This window comes from Canis lupus, chromosome 3 (genome assembly GCF_048164855.1).
Source record: "Canis lupus baileyi chromosome 3, mCanLup2.hap1, whole genome shotgun sequence".
NCBI lineage: Eukaryota > Metazoa > Chordata > Mammalia > Carnivora > Canidae > Canis > Canis lupus.
Window position 1 is genome coordinate 46,642,794 of NC_132840.1, and position 17,376 is coordinate 46,660,169.

General features: G+C 51.3%; 1 long non-coding RNA gene across 1 annotated transcript in view; it reads right to left on the minus strand.

Moving 5' to 3' along the window:
* Window positions 1-6,374: 6,374 nt before the first annotated feature.
* LOC140624899 (uncharacterized) overlaps window positions 6,375-17,376 on the minus strand; it is a 35,155-nt gene continuing 24,153 nt past the window's right edge. Inside the window, exon 2 of the long non-coding RNA XR_012024335.1 lies at window positions 6,375-6,737. This is a non-coding gene — a long non-coding RNA (uncharacterized lncRNA). The remainder of the gene's footprint in view (window positions 6,738-17,376) is intronic.

A 17,376-nucleotide genomic window follows, 5' to 3' on the forward strand; every position in this document is an offset into this window, starting at 1 on the left:
TTATGCGGGCAGTGGGGGGCCAGAGGAGGCAGAGAAGGGGAATGTTTTGTAGTAGAAAGAACACAGAATCTGGGCTCAGGTACGAATTCCAGTCCCAGCCAGACCATTCGCCAGCCATGGTGATCGCGCTTCTCACTGATTTTCGGGGTCTTGGTTGTCAGGTGGTCCCCAGTTAGTGCATCTGTCTTTCATGGAGGTTGTACACAGCAGTCAAGATGACACATGTAAAGGCTCTGACCGAGGGGTGAAAAGCTTGCAGCAGGGAAACTTCTCCAGGTATTTCAGAGGGGTTATTTTTTAGTTGGAGGGGGTACTTGTAAAATGCACATAAAATAAAATTTACCATTTTAATGAAAAGAACACTTTTCCTCTTGTAAAGCTGAAATTCTATCCCCACTCAACACTAATTCCCCATTCCCTTGCCCCCAGCCCCTGGCAACCACCCTTCTGCTGTCTCTGTGGATTTGATGATCCCAGGAACCTCATAGAAATGGAATCGTACCGTATCTTTCTCTCTGGGATGGGCTTATTTCACTTAGCATGGTGTCCCCAGGGCTCATCTATGTTGTAGCCTGTGACAGGACTTCACTGCTTTTTAAGGCTGAAAGATATTTTATTCTGTGCACATACCACATTTTGCATATCCATTCACCTGTCGATGGACATTTGGGCTGCCCCCACCTCTTGGCTACTGTGAATAACGCTGCGATGAGCAGTGGAGCGCAAATATCTCTTGGAGAACCTGCTTTCAATTCTTTGGATATATACCCAGAAGTGGGATTGCTGGATCATATGGTGACGCTATTTTTAATTTTTGAAGAACTGCCAACTGCTTTCCATAGCAGCTGCTCCATTTTACGTTCCCACCAGCAGTGCACAAGGGTTCCAATTTCTCCACATCCTCACCAACACTTTTACTTTCTGGTTTTTTGATAGTGGCCGTCCCTATGGGTGTGAGATGGCACCTCCAGGTGTTTGGAGCATGTGGGGCTTGATGTAGTGACGGGTACTTCTGAAATCACTGAGAAGGCTGGGTGAGAGATCCTTGGCTGGGCCTCTGGGGGCGGGTCTCCGGGTCCCTGCAGAACCAGCCTACAGGGTGGGAGGGTGCTGCTCCTTCCACCACCGCCAGGCGGCAGACAATCAGGGGCAACACTTTAAGCACATCTCCCCTGGGTGCAGGGAGCTGGGATCAGGCCCCGCCCCACAGCTCAGCAGCCCAAGACCAGATGCTGGGATGCTGCTGCAGAAAATCTCATGACCCAATGACCCTGTCAGAGGACACAACACAGCCAAAGCAGCAAGAAGAAGGCCCTCCTCCCTCTGCCTCCTTCACCTCATGCCACATGTTTATTTGATGGACCCTAGCTCCCATCCAGAGCCAAGCTGCAAGGGAGGCTGGCAAATGCAGTCTTTTAGCTGTCTGGCCTCTACAGGCCGGGAAGGCATATGAAGAGTGGGAAGCGATGCAGAGGGCCACACACCAGGCCGGTTCAGCAGGGGCTCGGCCCGATCAACACTGTTAACGTTCCTGGAAATGTGAGGCCGGGAAGGGCTCCCCATCAGTCACACCCACCTGCAGGATCCCTCCTGCCAAAGGCCTTTGCCAGGGTCATTCCTTCCTTCTCGAATGTTCCTCCCCACCCTCTCTACCTCTACATATCAAGTTAACTTTTACTCAGCTAAAAAATGCCACTTTCTCATAGCATCTTTATTCTTAGTAGATGAAAGTTGGAACAGCCCGAAATTCCATCAAAAGGAGAATACATCAACAACTGATGGTGTACTTCATGCAATGGGAGGTTATAGAGCAATGAAAAAGCACAGCTTACTACCACACGCCACGACGTGCATGCATCTCATGGACATGATTGTCAGTGGAAGAAGCCAGACACAGATGAGCACACCCCATATGGTTCCATTCATATGGAGCTCAAAAAGAAGAGAAATTAATCCAAGGCAAACATCTGAGAAGAATGGTTTCTTTGGGGGGTAAGTACCAGCTGGCCTGGGGTGGGGGGGCATAGGGAACCTTCAAGGGGAAATGTTCTCTCTTGGTCACGATGGTGGTGGCATGGTGGTACACACTGGTAAGTTCACCAAGCTGTCTACTTAAGGGTGCATAGTTTGTACAATAACAAAAGTAAAAATAAAACAAAGTATTTTCTCTAGGAAACCTTTGCCCAGACTAGAACAAACATCCCCATTGTGAGCTGTTGGAGTTCTGTGCAGCCCTCCCTCCTTGGGGGCTCTGGCCACTCCTGTGACAGGTGATGCTGGCAGCCTGCTCCCCTGCTAGACCATAAGCTCCGCGTGGGAGGTCTCTCTGTCTTGCCAGCGCCTGCTTCTTAAGGACCCTCTCTAAGCGTGGGTACCCATCATCGTAGAATAAGCCCACTCTCTGACATCAGGAATGTGGGCTTGTGCTTGCAACGTGAGCTCTAAACCCAGATCGGGGAGAGAATAAGCAGATCTGCAACTGATTAATCCTGCAGCCGTCCAGCTGAGCTGAGAAGCCAGGGAAGGCAGGTTTCCGAAACAGAACCACCTACGCCTGTCACTCTTCTGAAAATGTCCCACGTTCAAATATCTTTTAAAAAAATTAAAAAGAAAGAAAGAAACAAAGAAAAAGAAACTTCTTTTCACCTTCAAACCTCTGTACTTATGATCTTTAAGATCATGCACACGTAATATTTATGTAACTGTATTCATGTGACATGTAAATACTTCAAAGCAGCCTAGTGCATTCAGAAGCAGAGAATGTGCTCATGTTGAGGAGGAGGAAGAAGTGAAGGCTTGCAGTGCCTGGTTTGTCTGCAGCTCAGCAGTCCAAGAAGACCCGAGGGAAATGACAGTGACAGCTCAGGAGTCGCATTACCTGGGCCCCGGCTCCTCCACGCCAATAGGATTTTCATTGCCATCCAGATGGTAGAACCAGGCTAGTGGAGAGGTAGACATGGACTCAGTAGAGAGACAAGCTTTCAAATGATTAGAGAAGTGATCTTGATAGGTAGTGAGCCCCCTGTCCCTGAAGGTATGCAAGTGGAAACTAAAAGTCTCTCATCAGTGAGGGATACTGTGAGACAGGTAGAGGGTGAGGGGCCAGAAAGAAGGCCTCTGTGAGGATCTCAGAGGCTCGGGAACCTTGTACCTACATCCTCTTGAAACGTTTCATTGTCACCAAGGGAATGACACTAGTCAGGCTGCCTGCAGCTATATTAAGTGCTGGAAAGCAGGAGTCAGGAGGGACCTTGCAAGGATGGTTTCCTGTCCCCAGATGACAGCACACAGGTGACTCTGGCTTCTGCTGGGTGGTACCCTCTTCCTGAGGGCTCAGCCTCACCCTCTGAACAGGTGGCACCACAGTTGTGCTGAGGAATGTGGGTTGTGGAGCCCACCTTCTGCAGAGTAAACCCCTGGAACAAGGGTTCAGGGGTAAGGACTTGATCTGGAAGGTGCTGTCGGGGAGCAGGCACACAGGGCAGGGCAGGGAAGGAACCAGTGAATTGTGTGCCATCATGGCCATCACCGCCTGGCTCCTGGGGCTTGGGCCTGTCGTGGAGCCCTGGGAGAGAGCGTGGACAATGCCCCCCAAGTGAAAGGCAGAGCTGGGGTTGCTATCCACCAATCCCGCACCCCTCGTGGCTGAGAACTGCTTCCTGGGCAGTGACTCCCTGGCCCCCTAGCTGTTTCTGCCCACCTGCTTTTGCAGCTGGAAAAAGCCCTGAGAAGCGGTCGCAAGTGTTCCCTGCCTTTGGCATGAAGAGATGGGTCCTGTGGGGGGAGGGGGAGGGCAGGGCACCCACGGTGTCCACTGCTGCCACCTAGTAGCTGGGGGACCAGGCAGTTACTCTGCCTCTCTGTGCATCTGCATCCCCTCGAGTTAGGAAGCCTACCTGAGCTCATTGAAGGGACAGGGCCAAGAACTGCCTGACGCCTGGTCAGGCTCGCGGAATCCGGGGGGCTCCCCATAGTAGCCCCGTTCCGTCCCATTTCACAGAGAAGGAAACCAAGGACAGAGTGGGTAGGCCTGGGGCTGCATCACACAGCACAGGGGCCAGAGGTGGGCCCGCGCGACCTGGGCTCCATGCTCACACGACTCCCGACCAGCAGCGGCTGCCACCGAAAGCACCTCCCTCCCGCTCGCCACAGTCCCCCACATCCAGCAGGGTCCCCTGTCACAGCACTGACCAGCATCCTTGAGGGCCTCCCCTGCTTGTGGCCCCCATGCTGGGCTGGGCTCCCCTTGAGGGCCCATGGGGCGCAGCTAGCTGTGGGCAGCCCTGGGCTGGGCAGGAAGCCAGAAGAGGGAGAGAACTCGGGGAGTGGGGGTGCTGGGAGCCTGGCGAGCGCCCCTCCACCCAGCCTACTGCCGTGGCCAGGAGTCCGGCTACAGACCCCTGGTGGTCCTGGCCTCACCCATGTCAGCGCCGGGCAGCTGCTAGGCTCCTCTCTGGCTGGACATTGCCCAGAACACTGGGAAGCAATCCCCCAAGAACAGCTTGTCACCTGACACGAGAAGGCCAAGGACTCCCTCAGAACAGAACATTCCCTCACACATTTGCTCCTTCCTTCCTTTGCTCAACCATTGTGCTCAGCCCTTAGTGGGTGCTGGGCCTGGGGCTCTCCTGCACCCCCCACCAGCACGTAGCCTGGGGCACATGGGCAGGACGCACAGCAGGGCCCGAGAGCCCCTGGGCCACCAGGGGCTGGTGAATGAGCCACATGGCTGGGGTGGGGGATGAGATGAGAAAATCTGTAGAAAATGCTCTCCGACACGGCACCCAGGCCATCCTTAGCACTCGAGAACTGTTAGCTCCCATCTTATTGTCCTTAGTTATGTGCAAGAAAGCCAGGGCCACCTGTCACGGATGCATCCGCATGGGTGAGGTGTGGCCAGGCCAGGGGGGAGGGCTGCACTCTGAGGGAAAGGGACCCCGAGCGGGGAAGCCTAGAGGGAAGCATCTGGGAGCCTTCCCCAAGGCCAGGGAGGAAGGGCCATCCACCTCCAGACAAGTCCCGCCAACACCCACATGCTCATCCTCATCCACCCTGGGGGCGGGGGGGTTACTATGTGCCGGGCACCCCCACTTCCGAGACACCTTCTTGCATAGTATGGAAAGGAAGCAGAGGCCCAGAGAGCTCCGTTAACTTGCCCAAGGTCACACAGGCAGCAAGCAGCACCACCCTGGTGAGGCTGGCATGTGTGAGGGCTCCGAGCCCTGGATGCCTGTGCACCAGCTGGCTGCCCTCGAGCTCCCGCCTTGTGACAGAAGCCACTGCTCTGAGGCCTCCGCCAGAGCCCCCTTCTTGAGCTGTAGGCTGTGTCATTCAGTGAGTCACCTGCTTCGCTCCGAGGAGAAGTGGGTCCCGGCCTGGTTAACGCTGGGGTCAAACCACAGACCTCTTCGGCCCATCTTTGCCTGGACCTCCCTTGGTGGGACCTCACCACCCACCTTCCAGGAGCCCGCTCCCCAGGTGGCTCAGAGTCTCCAGACCCAGCTGCCCGGATTCCATCAGAGATGGCGAGCTCGCAGAGGAGAAATGGCCAGATGAGTCCGAGGCTCAGCCTGGGAGCTGGTGACACGCAGGAGCACCAGCAGCAGGCAGCCTCCCCTCTGGAGGCCCGAGGCCCAGGCCTTGCATGCAGGAGGCATGCAGCCAAGGCCTGTCAAGCTATTGAACAACCAAGGAAGGAATTAGAAGCTTTAGTGGCAACCTGGGCTTTTGTGGCACTCAGGTCTGGGTTAGAGCCCCAGCTCTGACCCTTGACCAGGTCACTCTCCTTCCTTGAGCCTCAGATTCTCCATCTGACCTCTCAGGAGTGTTGGGAATGTAAATAGGGCACATAAGGCACCTGTTCCCCCACCCTTACCCCCCACACCGCCCAGCTTCCCTGCAGCCACCTACTTTTGCACCCTTCCCCAGAGGACACCCTGGGGCTCCCGGAGCCACTTCTCCCTACAGGCAGGGCTGGGCGTGCCTGGGAGCTGCCTCTCCTCCACCCCTGCCCCAGTGACACTCAACTAATGAGTGACAAGCACAGAAGTCTGAAAGCCCCACTCCCCTCCCTTGAAGGGACTTTCTCTTAGGCTGAAACCGGGGCTTCTGAATAAACCACGGGCACACAAATATTTGTCTCCGGGGCTCACTTGCAGAACCAGCCTAAGATTCATGCATAAATCTCCTCCCTCCCCGTCTCACAAAGCGTGGGACCACCTGACCTTACCATGTAATAGTACCTTTTCTTATCTCGGCAAGCACCTGCAGTGATTAGGCTCTAGTGTTCTTAAGGAAAGGCCTGTGCCCCCTTCCCAAGGGTACACTGCGTGTCTATGATGAAGGAAGAGAACCAGAAACACGAGCAAAGCCCCTGTTGTTAAAGCATTTTGTTTCAGAAACCAAGCTGACTTGCTTTTAGCAATTGCAAACATCAGAGGCATCCTTATCTTTCAATATCCCAAATAAGGTAAAAGGAAACTGGGATTGGATGATGAGCAAGAGCTTGCTCAGAGTGAGTAGGTGAGTAGCCAGGAGACTTCATTTCGCACTTCCCAAGCGTATAAAGGTGGCTGATGAGATATAAGCAGAAGTCGCAGGGCAGGTCTTCCAGGAAAGCTCCCAAAAATCCAGTGTGTATCCTTTTTGTTTTCTTCCTTCTTCTTCCTGTCTGGAATATATGTATGATGGCTGGCACTCCAGTAGCCATTTTGTGACCTTGAGGATGGAGTCAAACTCTATAATAGAGCAGAAAGGAAGGAGGATTGAGAGTGCCTGATGATGCTCTAGAACCACCCTACCAATCAGGGAATCCCTGACTTCTGCGACCTGTGAAAATAAACTTCTATTTTATCTAAGCCACTATTTTCCAGGTCTCTGCTACTGGCAGCTGGGTACAACTTCTAACTAATATAGTTATAACCAGGCCTACAAGTTTGGTGCTAAGTGAAACAATAGGATTCTCTCTTCCCAGCTTCTCCCTCAACAGGGCCACCTGGTCCTGCTCACAGAGGTTTGACTGCAAGGGGCAGATGACCCTTTTATGTCACTTTTATATACACTCACCCTAGGGCCCAGATCTTCTTAGGACAATTGGAGAATTCCACCTTCTGGCATAGGACCAGTGTGGGGACAGGTAACACCTGGGTACTTCCTGGTATTGCAGAGAATAAGGACTCTGGGATCAAAGGGAAAGTACATATGATAATTCTGTAACTTGATAGATATTGCCAAGTTGCCCACCAAAAACATTGCTCCAATTCATAGTCTCCCCCACAGGGTTCTTTCCCCACATCCTTGGCAATACTGGGTATACGCTTTTAAATCTGTGCCAGCCTGATGGGCAGAGTAGCACCTTGTCACTTTGCTTCCTGCCTCTTTGATCCAGGATTACACGTTTGACGTTTTGTTGGATGGCCGTGGGCACTTCTGCACGTGGCCTTTTTGTCCTTTTCCGAATTGCTATCTGTTTGCTTTCTTCTTGCTGATTTGTAAGGTCTCTTAACATAATGGATTTTAACCCTTCGTCATGGTCGATAGGTTGTAAATACTTTTCTCAGCTGATCATTTTACTTTCAGCCGGGTGGAGGGGGATTTGTGTGTCTGTTTTGTTTGGTGTTGGTACTTGGAAGGTTTTCATGTTGATGTAAGCAGATCTGTCCTTCTTTTCCTTTGTCATTTCTGGTTTCTATGTTAGGAAATCCCCCTCTTAAGCTCCATTCCTTGGCCTCCCTCTTCAGACTGACCTGCTGTTCTTTCCAGATTTGACTCTCCTTCCGTCCCAGTCTCTCTGGTCTTTTGTGTGAAACCAGGTAGCCATCCTCTCACCCCTGTCCCCATAAGAGCAAATTCCAAGTACCCCTTTGCCTTGCTCACGACCCCATCCAGGACTTCTACCTCCACTGTCCCCATCCACTTCCCTGACATGCCCCTCTCACATTCCTCCTTCCTGAAACCTCGAGAATGTGGCCCAGTTATAGCTCTCTGATCTGACAGCAACACCTTTCTTAAGTACAATCAACACAGCTGCTTATCGCCATCCTTTGCCAGGTGGGGCACACTCCCAGCTCAGCCCCTCCGAGTCTGCATAAAGGCCAGCATTTCTACCAAGAGGGAATCATCCAGATGATTCTGGAACAATCTAGAGTCATCTGTGGCTTCCTCCAGTTCTGCTCCTGCTGGTGCCTCCTCCTTGCCTCTCAGACCAAACTCCCTCATGTCTGTCCCTGTGGCCTGAGCCACCTGCAGCTCCTCACTGACCCATCCACTACCTGCTCTTGAGCCTCATGCCGCACATCACATACACACTGTTTGTCACATGCTCTCACAGCATTCACAGACCAGGGCTGCAGGGAAGGACACAACACAAGCCCCTACAGCAGGCTCTGGTTGTGCTGTAAACAAACAGGCCATTAGGAGGCTGCGGTCCTTGCCTCCTGGCTAAAGCAGGGAGAGTAGGGGTCCTAAGTGGCTGTGAAAATATCTCCGCAGATGGAGCTGCTGTCGGGAAAATAAGAGTCACTGTTAGCAAACCCCATCCGGCTGAGTGGGCTTTGAGGGGGGCACACGCTGCCCTGGGTGCCAGCCCTAGCAGGCTCCTTGATAGTAGTCCTGGCTCCCAGCACTGGGACCGGCAGGATGTCCATGCCATCGAAGCCTGCTGATGGCCGGGAGCAGATGTTTCCCTCTGTGCCCTCCATGGGCTCAGGAAGCCCCCACCCTGCAGGTGGCAGGAAGGGGGCCCAGCGGCTGGGGCAGGTCTGCTTCTAACTTTCCATTCCTGTTTTCATTGGCAAAGGGCTCCAGCCAACGTGGCAGAGGAACTTCACTTTCAGGTGAACCAGCAGAAGGCCGGCTCATAGCTGCTTTGCTGTCTGCTTGGGTCAACGCACATTTACTGAATGCCTACTGAATCTTCGTGTCCACCCGGGAGATTTCATTGGGTGCCTCCTAGGTGTGAGGCACCCTTCTGTGTGCTGGGGATGCAGCCTTGAACTAAGATGTCAGTTTGAGTCTTCTGAGCAGCTGGTGGCAAAACAGACTTGGGATTGCAAGAAATGTGTTGGGGGCCTGCCAGTGATAAGTGGAGAGGGAGCATGTGCAGGATGGGAGTGGCCCCAGCCCGCAAAGGAGGCTGGCAGGGGTCAGCAGGGAGCCTTGGCCAGCCTGCCCGGCACTCCAGATCAAGGTGTGCCTCGGAGGAGGTTCCTAAATGTGCCAAGGCTGGAGGCTGACAGCTGGCTGCACTTCCTGTGGCCGCTTCTCCCTGGAGGGATGATTGGAGCCACACACCTTGCCTCCATGGCTGCTAAGCAAGGTGGGATGCAGCTGACACCCTGTCGGGGAGTGCAGGGGCGACCGATCCACCACACAGCAACTGCATGCCCTTTCCAGTACACAGACTCAGTGAGTGTCTTAAAAGAAGGAAACGTGCCTCTTCTCTACTTCCTTTCCCATGTGACCAAGGACATTCAGGGGTATGTTGAGCCATGGGCAAGGGGAACCCCCCGGGGATGGCCGAAGAGGAGCCTGGGTTCCAAACGACTGGGCGGAGCAGAGTCACCATGCCAGCCCTGCGCAGCCTACCTCCAGACTGCATGTGGGAGACATGGGTTTCCATCTGTTTGAGGCACTGTTTTTACATGCAACTGAAAGTACATCCCAAATGCCAGGTTCCATTCTTCTTGTCCACAATAGGACTCTGTCTGACAAACAGTGCCTGGAAAAAGATTTAATCAGCCTGCCAGCCCCAGCCCTCAGCACAGAGCTTAGTTGGGGTGGGGTGGGGTGGGGGAAACGAGGCAGAGGGAGGAACTCCTTTGGGGGCACACAATGACTTTTCCACTGGTAAAATATACATAGCACAAAATTTACCATTTTAAACATTTTAAGTGTATAGCTCAGTGGCATTCGGTAGCTTAGCATTGTTGAGCAAGCACCTCCACCATCCATCCCCAGAATGTTTTCATCTTCCAAAACTGAAACTCTGTATGTATTCAACACTAACTGCCCCTTCGGCTCCCCCCAGATCCAACCCAACATTCTGTCTCTGAGTTGATGACTGGGTACCTCATGTAAATGGAATCATGCAGTATTTGTTCTTCTGTATCTGGCTTATTTCACTTGACTGAATGTCCTCAAGGTTCACCCATGTTGTAACATGCATCACAATTTCCTTCCTTTTTAAAAAAAATTTTTTTTGACAATTTTATTTTTAAGTAACCTCCACACCCAACATGGGGCTCGAACCTAAACCCTGAGATCAAGAGTCACATGCTCCAGAGAGCAAGTCAGCCAGGCATCCCAGAATTTCCTTCCTTTTTAAGGCTGAATATATTCCATTGCATGGACAGACCACATTTTGTCTATTCACTCGTCTGTCCGTGACACTTGGTCATTTCTATCTTTGGCTGTGGTGAATAATGCTGCTATGAACTTGGGTATGCCAATATCTATTCAAGTCCCTGTTTTTAATTCTTTTCGGAAGAATTACTGGAAATGGAATCACTGGATAGTAGGTTAATTGCACACATGACTTCTTAACAAGTTTTTGACATGCTTTCCCAGCATGATGGCTGTAATAGTAAATTAAAAAGACGGGGCGCCTGGGTGGCTCAGTCAGTTGAACGTCCAACTGTTGATCTTGGCTCAGGTCTTGATCTCATGGTCGTGAGTTCAAGCCCTGCATTGGGCGTGGAGCCCACGACAACAACGACGATGATGACTACTACTCCTACCACTACTATTACTACTAAATTGAGAAGACAACAGTATCAGGGAAGTGCTGAGAGCAAGGCCGTTAGACTCCTAGAGAAGGTTAGCCAAGGGCAGCTCTTACAATGCACTCACCTCGTCTACCGACATAGGTAGGCCCTCGCCACGCTAGCTCCAGCAGCCCTCAGCCTCTGGCCACCTCCCCAACCCCCACAGGTTACAGGACACCACTGGGTCCTCTTTGCCCAGTTTGTCAGCCAGCATGACCACTCCGTGCACAGGGCTGATGTCATCTGGGGCCAGCAGTGAAATGACACAATGACACCTGCTGTTACTGAGCCTGGCTCTGCTCTGCCCTCCATGGGGTGGGGGCACTCATGCGGTTGTCACAGGTGAATGACCGTAGGTGACTTGCTTCACCCCCTGACTTTGGAACATAAAGCCACAGTGGGGGTCTGCGTGTGGGGAGTATTTCCTAGAAGAGTTGTGCCCTTCTTCCTATTTTCAAGCTTTATCGCTCAAAAGCAAACAAACCCAAGCAGAAGCTAAATGTGGCACCCACTGTGGCACCTTCTGTTCTCACATGCAGACCAGCCCTTCCCAGGAGCCTGTGGCTGGGAGTGAGTTCTAGCTCTGCCCTCACTGGGCTACTGGAAGGCTGACTGGATTGACACTCAAGGATCCACAGCACTGGGCTCCAATGGGTCCCATAGCCTAACTCTCTCTTCTTGTTGAGATGCTGCAAAGTGCACCGACGTAGCCGTACCACTCATCAGCCATATTCTCGATGGAGATGTAGACCATTTCCAGAGGAGCCAGGAGGGTTCTCCACGTGCTCCTCTCAGCCAGCACCACCCCATACCGCCTCCAGGGAAGCCACCGCCCTGATCCCATCCCTACTGATGGATGAGTTTTGCCTACTCTCGGGAACTTCCTAGAGATGGAACCATGCAGTTTGTGCTGTCTCTGGGTCCGGATCCTCTAGCCCCCCTGTGAGGTTTGTCTAAGTCGTTGCATGCAAGAGGAGTTTGTTCTATTCCTTCTCTGGACAGTATCCCAAAGTGTCAAGTCCGCTGCTGGAGAATGCTCGCTTCGGGTTTTTATAGAAGGAATAGCCTCCTTGGTTGGACGTCAGCATTGGTTTCTCCTGGGTGCCTGTCCCTGTCCCGTGCTTTCCAACTCTGGCTGCAGAGCCCTCTAAGGGCATAGCGTTTCTCCCTGTCTCTCTCCAGTCTCTGGGGCCTGCGGTCAGCCCTTGCTTGCAGCCTGAGTCCCAGCTGAGGGAGCTGTTTTTCCAGCTCAGCAGAGAGTTGGCTAGTCCTGTCCTCTGGGGCCAAGCCAGGCCAGAGCTCTGGGTGCTGTGACCCAGAAGGCCTCAGACATGTGGTTTTATTGGCCTGGGGACTGAGGCTGACGGCATTCTGTTGCCGTCATCTCTTGGGGGCTGGGGGCCTTGGCACAGGGACCCCTGCTCTGCACATAGGCTCCTTCCCATGACAGCAAGGGACCCTCCCTGGCCTGATTTTCAAACACGGGAAAAGTTTCTAAAATGCTGGACAGCTGGCTGCTTTTCAAGCAAGGGTAGCAGAGGTTTGTGTGAAGCAGTGGGTGGAGTTGTCTTTGTGCCAACAGGAGGGTCATCCTGGAGGTCAGGTGATGGGGGACAGAGGTAGGGCGAAGATACAACTTCAAGTTCTAGGCCACATTCCAGAGGCCAGGAGGTGAGTGACTCCAACTGGGCAGTCAGTGTGGGTCTGGCCTCTTCAAGCCACCCCAACTTGGATGTCCACTTTGGGCTCAAGCTGTCCTGGCTCCTCCACATAGACCAGAGAGATCCCCAGGAATCCAGGAATGAGGGGCAGGCTGAGAAGACAGGGTGAGTGACACCAGGGCCCCTCCCCTACTGAGTCACAGGAAGGGAATGGAAACAGGGCGTGGGCCTTCTCAGGACCTCACCTGGCTGTGAGGTGAGTCCCACCTGCCAAACCCTGGGAGGGCTCTCTTTGGGGGCTGAAGTCCCTGCTGCCTCCACCCAAGGAGGGTGGAGAGTTGCTGGGAGACCAGGAAATTGAGTTAGCCATGGAGCAGGACTCTCCAGCCCAAGCCCAGGATGCTGGGAGGCATCTCTCAAAGGAAGTTGCGAAATCTTCCTTGGGACTAATTTGGGTTTTGGTTCAGGGCCAAGCAGCCTATCTTTATGGCTCTGAGAATGTTTTCAAGTAGTAGACATTCCTTCCAAGACATTGCTCAGTGAACACTAAATGCCTCGGTCCCTCACCCTGCCTTCCCTGGGGGGGGAGGGGGGAGCCTGCTCAATCACTCCCACAAGCTTTCAGATTTGAGAAGGAAGTGATTGGCAACAAAGAGGACCAAGGCCTGATTTTCTTAATATACAAATAATGGTGGCCTTTGTTGAGTGTTCAGTGCACGGGGGAAATGGTTCCAAGCACTATGTGTGCATTAGCTCCTGCGATGCTCATAATAACCCCTTTCACAGAGAATGAAACTGAGGCACGCTAGGGGGAAGTGCCCCACCAGCAAGCAGCAGAACTGGAGCTTGACCCTGGCAGTGGGGTGGCACCCTAGCCAGCAGGGCAGAACGTTTTCCCTGTGCTGTTCCAGCTCCTCACAAACATCAACTCACATTCATCCTCACAACCACCCAGAATGGATAGGAAAACATTCCATGACACACAGAGAAAGGACACAAATAGAGCAAGGGGAGAGGACGCAAACAGATGATCCTCAGGAGAAAAAAACCCAAAAACCTATTATATTCATAATCAAAGAAATCAACAATATCCACTGGGGATGTCTTCAGTTGGTAAATGTTTTAATGATTTATAGTAATTCCAAACTTGCCAGAGAGCTGTTGAGCAGGTGCCCCGCTGCTGGTGGGCGTGTCCATTGGTACAACCTTTCTGGAATGCTGGAAGGCCGCTTGGCAGGACCTACCAAATACCTTTAAAAGCCAGCAGTCCTCCCCTCTGTTCTCCTTCCTTCGGATCTTCCTGAAGAGACAGATCAGAGGTGCACAGAGATGAACATATAAAGCTGTTCAGGGGTGCCTGGCCAGTTCACTCCCAAGAGCAGTCAGCTCTTGATTTCAGGGCTGTGAGTTCAAGACCCACGTGGGCTGTAGAGATTACTTAAATTAAAACTTAAAGCTGTTTGGTGTGGTATCATTTACACTGGTGAAAAGGCAGGAAAAAAACAAACTCCAACAAAGGGGAAGAGCTAAAGAAATTATGGACAGATTTACTAAGGAGTGATATTTTTAAAAAGTGACATTTTGGAGGGAATTTTTGAAACACAGGAAAATGCCCGTGATGTAACATTACATAAAGAGGGCAAAATACAAAACTGTGTATTTTGAAAGAGGGGGATGTGTTTGCCCACGAGCTGGTTAAAGAGTCTTGAACAACAGTTGACCCTCGAACAACACAGATTTAAACTGTAACAGGTCCACTTATATGCAGATTTTTCTGAGAATAAATACAGCCCGGTACCATTAATGTATTTTCTGTTCTTATGATCTTCTTAATATCATTTTCTTTTCTCTGCCTTACTTTATTGTGAGAATATAGTATATAATACAGACACACAGTATGTGTTAACCAACTATTTATGTTTTTCATAAGGCTTTTGGTCAATGGTAGGCTGTTAGTACTTAATTTGGGGGGAATTCAAAAGTTATACATGGGTTTTCGCCTGCACAGGTGGTGACTCGTGAACCCCAGCAGGTTGGGGCCAACTCTAATATGTAATTTCTGAGTGATATTTCTGTGTGAGTATCCTGTTCCCCCGCCAAGCTTTTCCTCACAGTGGAGCATCTGTCCAACGCCTGAATCAGTTACTATTACAATGGTTACAAGTATGTAACTACTTTTAAACTTTAAGGTAAAACTTACTTTTAGAAAATTCATGATTTTTCACTTAAACAAAAAGATGGGGGATAGATGAAACAAGATTGGAAAAATGTTGCCAGTTGCTGAGGCTGAGTGATAGGTGCTCTGGGATAACTATATAATTCTCTCCACTTTTGTGCATTTGAAAATTTCCTTATTAGAAGTGTTTTTTTAAATATTTTATTGATTGATTGATTTACTTACTTATTTACTTATTTATTTGACACAGAGAGAGCACAAGCAGTCAGAGCGGCAGGCAGAGAGAGGCACAGAGGGAGAGAGAGAAGCAACTCCCCGCTGAGCAGGGATCCAGACATGGGGCTCAATCCCAGGACCCCAGGGTCATGAGCTGAGCCGAAGGCAGATTTATAACCGACTGAGCCACCCAGGTGTTCTTAAAGTACCTTTTTTAAAAAGTAATTTCAGTCTAACATTCACGCTGCCCAGGGTTTCAGGAGAGCACACTGCTGTCTTCAACTTAATTTGAAATGCATCAAAAAATCAGGTAAATGGATGGACAAATAGAGGCTGGGTGAGGGATGGAGCCGTGAGTACATGAACAGAGGAAACGTGAACTGCAGAATCTAGGTGGTGAGTACGTGGGAGTTCTCTGTATGATTCTCACAACTGCTCTGGATGTTTGGAATTTGCCATCATAAAATGTTGGGGAAAGTGATTATTTCTCTGTGGCAGGTTATTTTATCTTTCTGTTGTATTTTTCTGTGTCTTTAAAACCAAGAACCAAGATAAAGAACATAAGTTGCTTTGTTTTTTATATTCATACTCAATGCTCTGGAATTCAGAGCTCTAAGAGGTGGCTGCCCAAGGGATCTGCCCCTAAGCAAGGGAGGAACAGGCTGTCCTCCCGGGAGGGCACAGGGTTCCGGCTTAGGATAGCCTCCACAGAGAGAAACACAGGGTTCCTCAGGAGTGGAGGGCGGGTACCCCTTTGAAGAGGAATGGCTCCTTCCCTCCTCCCTCACTCACTTCCCCAGATGCCACGTCACTTCTTGGCCAATTGACACTCAACTTGCAGGGAGCTGCTATCCATGCAGGGCACAGGTCTGGGGTCCTCTGTCCTCCTCATTCCTTCTTCTGCTCCCTGCCCTGTACTCCCAGGAAAGAGTCTAGTCAGGAAGAGTGGGACTTGTGGAGAAGGAAAGAGCAGAAAGGGAGAAGAGGATCGTGTGAACATCTTGATGTAGGCCTAGCTCCTGGCCAGAGCTCTGGTGCTTTCTGCCTCCTGGTTCCTGAAGTCGGAATTAGGCCCCTCCTTTTCCCTATTTTTATTGAGTCTGTACTGAGTCCCACAGGTGGGTTCAAATCCCAGTCTCACCACTCCCTTGTGACCCTTGACAAGCGTCTTCCTCTTTCTGAGCCTTCATTTACCCATCTGGAAAATGGGGCTATCTTGAGAAGCGAAGGAGATCATCCACAAGAGGCTTCTGCAGAGGACTCAACAATCACTGTCCTTCACTCATCTGAAGCCTCTTCCATGGCAGCTACTCTTCTAGAGAGAGGAACAGTGGGGAACAACACACAGTCCTGGCTCTTTCACAGCTTACAATCCAGTGATATTTATTATCGGTCAATGTAGTCAAACGTGCTTGACTTACTCATAGGTTCTGGGATTGAGTATAAGACCCTGAACGCAGAAAAGCAGTGGAACAAATGGAAAGTGCTAAGAACATCTATTCAGATCCTGTGCAGATGCCAGGGACGCTCAGGGGAGTCCAGGTGCCTGATTATGGGGACGCTCAGGACAAGAGGAACCCAGATTCCTTCTAGGAGCCGTACAACAGGGTCTCCAGGAGAACGAGAAGGTCAAATGCAGGACAACTTTGTCCCCTTGTCCCCTCGGGAGCTAGTGTTCCTTTTAGGGACCCCTGCCAAAGCACAACTACATATTTCTTAAAAAAAAAAAAAAAAAAAAAGATTTTATTTATTCATTCATGAGAGACACAGAGAGAGGGGCAGAGACACAAGCAGAGGGAGAAGCAGGCTCTATGCAGGGAGCCCTATGCAGGACTCGATCTCAGGACTCCAGGATCACACTCTGGGCTGAAGGCAGGGGCTCAACTGCTGAGCCACCTAGGTGTCCCCTGCATATTCAAGAACTACATATTTCTTGATTTCTCGAAATCTCCCTGGACCCTCAGCTTCTCCTGAGCTGGCCTTGGTTTTTCCAGCCCCACTGAGAGAAGCACACAGAGTGCTCGTTCAACCAAGGTGCAGGGTTCTCTCAGGCCGGAGTAGCTGTAGAGTGTTGGTGGCCTCTGGTGGCTCTGTGGTATGGACCCCACCCCCTGGCCTGGGCATATTCTATGTAAAACTTGGCACAAGGAAAATTATTTAACTGCAGTGTGTTAAGACCACAGTCTCCAGGCAATCTATCTTCTCTTTCACTGTTCCCTGGGCACAGGGTGGCGCTGGAGTGGCCACAGGCATTTGATAAGCATGGCTACTACAGGGAGACAAGCTGGAGCTAGGGTTTCTCTGGGCTGAGTAGGCTATATTTATACAGTTCATGGGTACCTCTTTGTGTAGATAAGCTGTTTCTAGGCATCTCAGTGTGGGATTGGCTTCCAGGAACCCTCTTTCCTCCCAGGGCAGACTCACCTGCCTGGCATCAGTACATGGAAGGTCAAGACCGAGGATGGAATCCCGGGGTTCCAGGTGGCACGTGGGCCAGGGAGGAGAAGCAGGGTTGCAGTGCAAGGAGTCTCACTAGTAAAGTATGCCAAGTATACCAATA